Raw genomic sequence first — 8,020 nt, 5'->3', positions numbered from 1 at the left:
AACGATCGTCACAAGTTTCCCAAATTCCGGGAAATAGAAATAGAGTGCTGGCATTTCCCGGAATTCGGGAAATTCGTTTCCGGGCCCTTTCTCACGATTTTAGCACGGTTTACAGGATGGAATGCAGGGTAAAGCGCTATTCACATCCGGTTGGATTTAACAAATTCGGAAAATCGCTTACCTTTATGCCACGATCATGCCTTCCGGATTTTTAGTGTTTAGTGTTTAGTATATATAGTGAAAGTGTATAGTGTCTAGACTGTAGTACTTCAAAAATCTTTCTTCATAGTGTAACCAAGTGTTTTAGCAGGCCTTTGATTAATTTTATCAGAAAATATTTTGGCCGAGCCAGTTGGCTCCTGCTAACTAATGACATCAAAGAAGTAACTTGTTTGCATCTCTTCAGAAAGAAATGTGCAAAAGTGTAAGAAGTCTTGTTGAAAATTTTGAGATTTTTGTTAAGCCTTTATTGTTATAGAAATGTCGGTCGATGGCTGAAAATGGTGATTTACTGGGTTTTCCTCAATCTTTCTTCAAAAATAGTATAAAGCTGATTAACAACTACAGTAAACAATATCAAATGAATGGTTTAACTACCCATAAGCATAGCCAATGGCTACGTTTTTCTCTATTTAACCCATTGACATCTGGAAGTGAGACTTAACAGATTTTATTCTGTCTAACGCCAGACGTCTTTACTCGTCAAAAGGGGGTATCTTAGGGCATTTGAGGCATCAATGGGTTAAATGTTTATTCATCGCACAGATCTCCATGCGTTGACAGGAAAAATCACTTGGCATTAGACACCAAACAGTTATACATTTTTGCAGTAATTAATTTGTCAGGTCATGAAGCTGACCTTGTAGGGTTATTGATGCAAGACCCCACCCACCAATGTGGCCTGGGTTCATTTCCCAGAATGGTTTATGTAGCAGCTCTCATAATGTATAACATGATTGGTTCGCTACCCTAACCAAAAACAAAAGACTAAAGAATTGAAACAATGACTTAGACTCAAAAACAACTATAGAAGCTGCTTAGAATACCAAACTATAGCAGGTTACGAGAGCTGCTACACACTACTGCCCAGACTTGGCGTCTGCTCTGAGAGGTTTTTCTCTGGGTACTCCGGTTTTCCCCGCTCCTCAAAAACCAACCTACATGTACATGTATGATTGTGATTTCTGTGCAGTGTCCTCAAATATTTAGTGCCTCAGCGCTAAAATTATACATGACACTTAAACAAACTTTTATTAAAGCTGATTTCATTATTGGTACAGATTTCTAAATGGCAAACTCCTACAAGACTATGATAAATTATTCTCACTGAATTGAGCAGTTTTCAATTGAGTGTCGAAGGTAATCATCAAATTGTATTGGTTTTGAATTAATTCACTCATCGATTGGTTTAAAGTTCTCATGCAACTTTTTCAACCAATCAGAAGTGAAACCAAAACCAATCATTGCTTGCGCAAGCACATTGCCTGTGCTGTGTCTCGGCTATGTGAGATTACTTCGAGTTTTGATTGGTTTACTGGTTGGGTCTCCATCCTTTTTAATTGGCCAAAGTAATTACTTTGGTTTTGGTTTTACGACAATCGATTGAAACTCGCTCTAACACAGGGTTTTATTGTAATTTATCTCGTTCTACAGAAGCGTTCAACAAATTTACATGTGCTGTCCATATCACTGAGTTGCCCATTTTTTGGCCATGGATAAATTCACACACATGCATGGATCGATATGGAACAATTATTAAAATGGAAAGGATACGGTATACATGTAGGTTGTTATACTTGATGTACACAAAGGTCACATCCTGGTGTACGCAAAGAGGGGTCTGTGTTCCCTCTTCCTCCTTCTCCAATACCAAGGGCATGAACTTCTCGATCAGAGACATTTGGATATCTCCTCGGTAATTCCGGGAAATAATCACCTAGAATTGATACCACAAAACACAAAGTATCTGACTTTAAAACATAGCGAAGGTTTAGTTTAAGTTACCTTGTAGAATACCAGAGTGAATTACTTTTATTGATGGGAAAGTTTCGATTGGAAAAGCTCAACTTCAGTACATCTGGTACATGTATGGATACAAGGTCGATCGTAGAAGTAAGCTTACCTTTCCTTTGATATCCAGAACAAAAACTGCAGACATAGACATCCTAACGTCGTTCAAATCGACAAATAGACTGAAATTTTTAAGATGTCACCTGAATCGACAATCAAAGATCTTTTCCTCCCCTAAGACGGGTCTGCCCCTAAAATAATTATTTTGCTACCACTGCAAGTAGAGTGAAAAGGATATTCGAGGTAACTATGCAAATTAGGACGTGTTCATGACCCTGAGGAGGGGGTGGTGACAGAACAATATTCCAAATGAGATATAAGAGTGCTTTTAAGAAATACTTTTTAATAAAAAACTAACTTACTTCTCCTGTCTAAATGGCTTGATAAAACCCAATTTTTTGCCCATTTTTGTGTATTATTAAAGACGTTATACGTTTTTGTCTCTGAACTAGTTACTCCTCCCCAGAATTTTTGGCTTTCTAATTGTACTTGGTAACCTCTCAATTTACCCTTGGAAACACGATGGCGGAATTATTGGTGACTTCACAATAAGAGATAAAGATAATATGGCGTTACAAGTGAAGAAACTTAAGACAAAGTCACTTAGCAGAACAGGCGAAAATAAAGAAGAAACAGCTTTAAAAGTTAAGGTACTTCGTGAAAAACAAAGCCAGTGGATGAAGCACAGGCTCCCCAAGCTGAAACTACGTGGTGTATGCGACAGTTTGTGTATATAGAGAATTGTATGGGAAAATCACCGATCGTAAAAAAATTGTATAAATAACTATCTTATTTGAAATAAAGTTTTCTTACCTCAAATGTGTGACCAACTTGTCTCTTTTGCCGAGTTTTGAGCCATTCTGACGCCGTTTAGTGAAGTGATCCAGAAGGCCGTTACTGAAATAACAGGAAGACAGGTAACTCCATCCATCGCCGGCCAGACCTCATTCCACAAATCGTTTTCTCCTCAACAGGAAAAGTCCCGAATCGCAATAAAAACAACAGTTTCATAAAGCCCAATAAATTTCACTCCAAATACGTGTGTTTCGGCGGTCGAAAGACTCGTGACGAACGAAAACTTTGCCTTAAAATTCACCTCTTCGGCTTTCCTCGGAGGCTTGTGACCGGGCAGTCAACTACGGAAACTCGCAAGATGGTTTCACCCTCAACTCTGATTGGTCCATTTGAATTTGACCGCGCGCTGGCAACACGACCGTTGTTGACTGCCCGGTCACAAGTCAACAACGGTCGTGTTGAAGGAGCGAGAAGCATCGAAGACTGCTACAAAAAAAAAATAAATCTATGAACAAAGATAACTCTACTCTTCCTGATGTACCGAAGTTTCAAACACGTTCAGCAATGTCTGGTTGTTCTTCGGAAAACGCTGCAAACAGAAATCCTCATAGCAATCCCAGGAGAAAACCGTTGTATCCTGAACCACAGAGAGATATCAAAGTCTGATAACCCGCTAGTTAAAAGACCACCTTCTGCCATCGACTCACCACATAAAAGGAATCCTAGCTCCTCTCGGATGAAAGCAGGTATTGATAATCAAGTGAAAACTAACCAGGAGTGTGTGCCATCGAATTATGAAAATCCAAGCTCTGCAAGTGTCACAAAAAAGCTTCTTTCATCAAGTAAACAAACACTTCATAATAAATTAAGGCCTTCATCAATGACATCAGTGAGATCAAATGTAAGTATCCATGATGATGATAATCATGACGGTTATCACTTTGGTGATGATATTAGGCATGATGAAACTGATGAGCCGATTCTCCCTTGAATGACCCTGCAGATACATGTAATACTGGAAATAACATAATGCTTCCTAATGACAGTTCGAAATTGAAGACTCCTGAGTTATCTTCTGATATGCTGAATGCACTACCAGACACTGCTACGGAGAGGCTCAAGGTGACATTACAACCCTCTATTGGTCATAAACCAGGTCAGCGGAATGTTAGTGACGACGGTGAATCAGTATTGCCAGTCACCCTTTGTGAAAAACATATGACAGGGCCCAAACACACGCCAATAGCTGCTATACCCTGTGGACACACATATTACAAGACTTGCATAGGTGATTTTAAAAAATGCCCAACATGTCATACAGTAGTGAGGTCAGCAGCAGTCAATACCGTAATCCAAGGAATTATCAAAGATTTTAAAGATCAAAGGAACAAGAAAGACTACAAAAGATGGAAGAACAAACGAGGCAGCATGTGGATGAATATCAGTCGTTAGTTCTGAGATGTAATGCTGTAAATGGTACGTTCAGTTCAATTGGAAACTTGGAATCTGCAGTAGGAAGCATCCTAAATTGCTTTTTTTTTTTTTTTCTTTCGAATTCAAAATCAAGGCATGATGATGGGTGTTACACCTGTCGGTGCTCTGCAGCTTATAGGAAATTTGTTTGTTAGTTGCAGCTGTACAAATATATTATAGTTTAGGCAAAGTTAAAACTAAGACAATGCATTGGTTTTGCCTGGATGGGATATTTGGGGGGAGTCCAAGGAGGTTTGCAGGGGCAAAAGCCATGTGCTAAAATTGAGGACTATTAATTACTATTGTTATTGTTATTGCGCATAAGTTCTGCACATCTCGATATATTCAGACCTCCTATGGGCTGATGCTTATTAATACAGGGATAATTTTTCGCTGTTCAAAACTATATATGCGAAGAAAGCAGAACTTAGCAAGTGCTCTTGGTATCCACAAAGAAAATTGGGGATAACTATGCATTTTCCAGTGATAACTAAACTTCAATTTGGAAAAGATCGCCATACATTGCTTTGTTATTCAAGGCTTTTTACAAATATTGTTGATTAATTATCTTCCAAAAATGCATGGTTACCCCCAATTTTCTTTTTGGATTTCAATAACACTTGTCCAGATCTGCTTTTCCCGCATATTCCGTAAACCGCGCAAAAATACCTTTGAATTAGTAGACACCGTCCTTAATCAGTTGAGTGTACTTGCTTCTTTTCCCTCCTTCCCTGCTATATTTTGGGGTAAGGATAAATTTCACACACTGGTTTTTCTCAGTGATGTGTTGACAGGGTCTTGGGAGGTGGACTGTTGCTCGGTTGCCATGGTGACCTCCTTGCTGCTGAGGAGAGTGCTGCTTCCTCTCTTGCTACCTTAACAGGACGTACATGTACATACCCTCCAATAAATTGGTGTAGCATTTTAATTTTTCATTTAATTGGTTCTATTATTTAATCCTTTATTTTAGTTCCCTGTAAAAGTAGCAATAATGTATTTGTTAACAATCAATTTGATACCCTAAGTCCCAAGGACACACCATTGTCTTGGTTGGAGGGACATGTCTCCCCCTCCTAACCCTAATCCTACCCCCTCCCCCCTCCCCTCCCCTCCGCTCCCCTCCCCTCCCCCCTTCCCTCCCTTTTCAATTTCAAAAGAGTTATTTCTGATTAATAGGATGATAATAACTACATCAAAAGTAAAAATAAAGTCAACCACTCATTGTATGTGGAGATATTGAAAGCTTCTAGCTGTAACTATGATCAGGGTGAAGTTAGACAATTTAATTTCGGACAAGGTGGAGAGTATTCTTAATTATATGGAAGCATGAGCCAATGAAGGGGAATCTCTGTCTCCACTAATTCCTGAGTCCTGAGGCGTTCTATAAATAAATCTACTCGGAAAAGGGTTGATTCCTATGTCAAGAATGGGAGATAGAGACTCTGCTTAATGAGCTCCTGATGGAAGTGGTAACAGGAGATCTCCTGGATGAGTGTACTCATCCATTTGATTTTTTTAGGGAAAATCAGGGGCACCCAAAGAGAATATAGTTCAAAACCACTTAAACATAGCATTGTTAAACGTATTTAGGTATTTAAACGGTAGATATAGGCATATTTTTATCCCCTAATTTTTTTTTGTGTTCGAATTTCCTAGCTGAAAATCTAGTGATCCGAAAACTATAGGGATCAAAGCTTACCTTTTCGAAAATTTCAGCCAGACAAAAGGCTCCCGAAAATTCTAGGTGACCTATTTAGGGTGAAAATCCGTTGAAAGTGGGTAATTATACCATTTTTTCGGATGTTCGAAAATCCTAGGAGAGGCAGGCAAGCAAGAAATTTTAGAACAAATGTTCAAATGTTCCGAAAATTCTAGATCTCAAATCGTCTTCCGAACAGATATTTTCCGAAAATTGACGTTGGGTTCCCCTGGAAAATGTTTGTTTACAATTTTCTGCCCACGTAAAAATCCCGGAAGTTAAATTAGCAATGTCCTTGCTTATTTTTTTCAGATGAGGCTGAGAGTATTCTCAGCAATATGGAAGGGTTGACGGAACTACTTCTGGACGAGAAGAAATTGATCAAGAAACTGGAAATGGATAAAGGAGAATTGAAAGAGAAGATCAACCGTCTACAAAGTCAGCTTGATGCTATCAAGGTGAAGGAAGAAGATTGCCAGAACCGATGCCAGGAACTGGAAATCAGATACACCGAAGAAAAGGAGAGGCTCTCGTTAATTGAAGACACTGTGCAGCGGATTGGAAAGAGCAAAGAGAGAGTCAAGATGATGGTGCACAATTTTGAACCTTCATTAAACCTGGATGATTATGAATAGCTTTTCTCTGAGTTCTTTCAATTCTTTTAATGACATATTTTGGAAAATTTGTTGAATGTGTTTCAAGATTTTTCAATGTAGTGCGTATGCAATTCTTATCTGCACAACTTGAGGGTTTAGCAGAAAATTGTCCTTCTAAACTTCTTGGAGTGAACATGTGAAAAAGATATGGCAGAGAGAGCTCGCAATTGACGAAAAGTGAGCTGTTTTCCCTTTTAACTTGTCTTCACTAGAGACGATTAAATATTATTAAAACTCTGGGAGACACCATTGTCCTGGCAGTGGGAAGGCTCACCTCCGGTTGCCGTACGACAGCAACGGCGACGACAACTTTACCTCAAAATATAACTTTGAACTATGGTAAGTTTCTCGCGGTTAGGCCATCTCGCTCGCGTCGTAGAATGTGGGCGAAGTATGCTAAAATGAATTGGTACGAGTGGTTTCAGAAATAAAAATGAAGACTGAAAGATTCACATTTGTACGCTCGCGTTGTCAGCAAAACCTCAAATTTGGTGATTTCACGTCGTTGCTGTGCAGAGGACCGCACGATTACTTTTCCTCTTTTAACCAATGATATTCTTTTTTCGTGGCGTTCTCGTTAAAACGGGGGGCTTAAGCACGCGCGTTTTTGAGGCGTGGAACGGCAACCAGAAGTGAGCTGTTTACCCTTTTAACTTTTCTTCACACAATTACATTTACATTGCTAAGTATCATTTCTCCATTAGAGACGATTAGTAAAAAAAATGTGGGTACCCGAAAATCCCAGACACGCGAAATGTTCTCTTCCCGTTGCCGTCCGCGTCTCAAAAACGCGCGTGCTTAAGCTCACTAGTAATCTTGAGCACACAAGGTTTTTGAGACGCGGACGGCAAGCAACCGGAAGTAAACATTTCGCGGCATGTCAATACAGTAGTGTCTCCTAGAGTTTTAAACTAATCAACTGTAATAGTTAAAAGATACTTAAAAATAGAAATGTGGTAGTGTCGAAAGAAGCAAAAAAGAAAACAGATCACTTCCGGTTGCCGTCCGCGCCTCAAAAGCGTCTCGTGCTTAAGCTCCTTATTAGGGAATTAGAGAGTTTAAGCACGCACGTTTTTGAAACGCTGGCCAGAACCGGAAGAGAATATTTCGCGTGCCAGGGCAGTGGTGTCCTCCAGATTTTTATACTTATCATCTCTAATAGAGAAAAGATGTAAATGTGTTTGTGTGAGGACAAGTTAAAAGGGAGACAGCTCACTTATGGTTGCCATCCCTATTAAGCTTCTACGGCAACGGAGACGTCACTTCAAAACAGATCTTTGTGATTATTCCATCTTGTTTTCGTTGTGCAATATAAGCGAGGTGTCCT

General features: G+C 39.4%; 1 pseudogene; it reads left to right on the top strand.

Annotated features, from left to right (window-relative positions):
* Positions 1-2,636: 2,636 nt before the first annotated feature.
* LOC137974365 (uncharacterized) lies at positions 2,637-6,875 on the top strand (annotated as a pseudogene).
* Positions 6,876-8,020: the final 1,145 nt, after the last annotated feature.

The sequence above is a fragment of the Montipora foliosa genome, chromosome 10 (genome assembly GCF_036669935.1).
Source record: "Montipora foliosa isolate CH-2021 chromosome 10, ASM3666993v2, whole genome shotgun sequence".
Classification (NCBI taxonomy): Eukaryota; Metazoa; Cnidaria; class Anthozoa; order Scleractinia; family Acroporidae; genus Montipora; species Montipora foliosa.
This window is presented reverse-complemented; position numbering and strand designations above follow the sequence as displayed.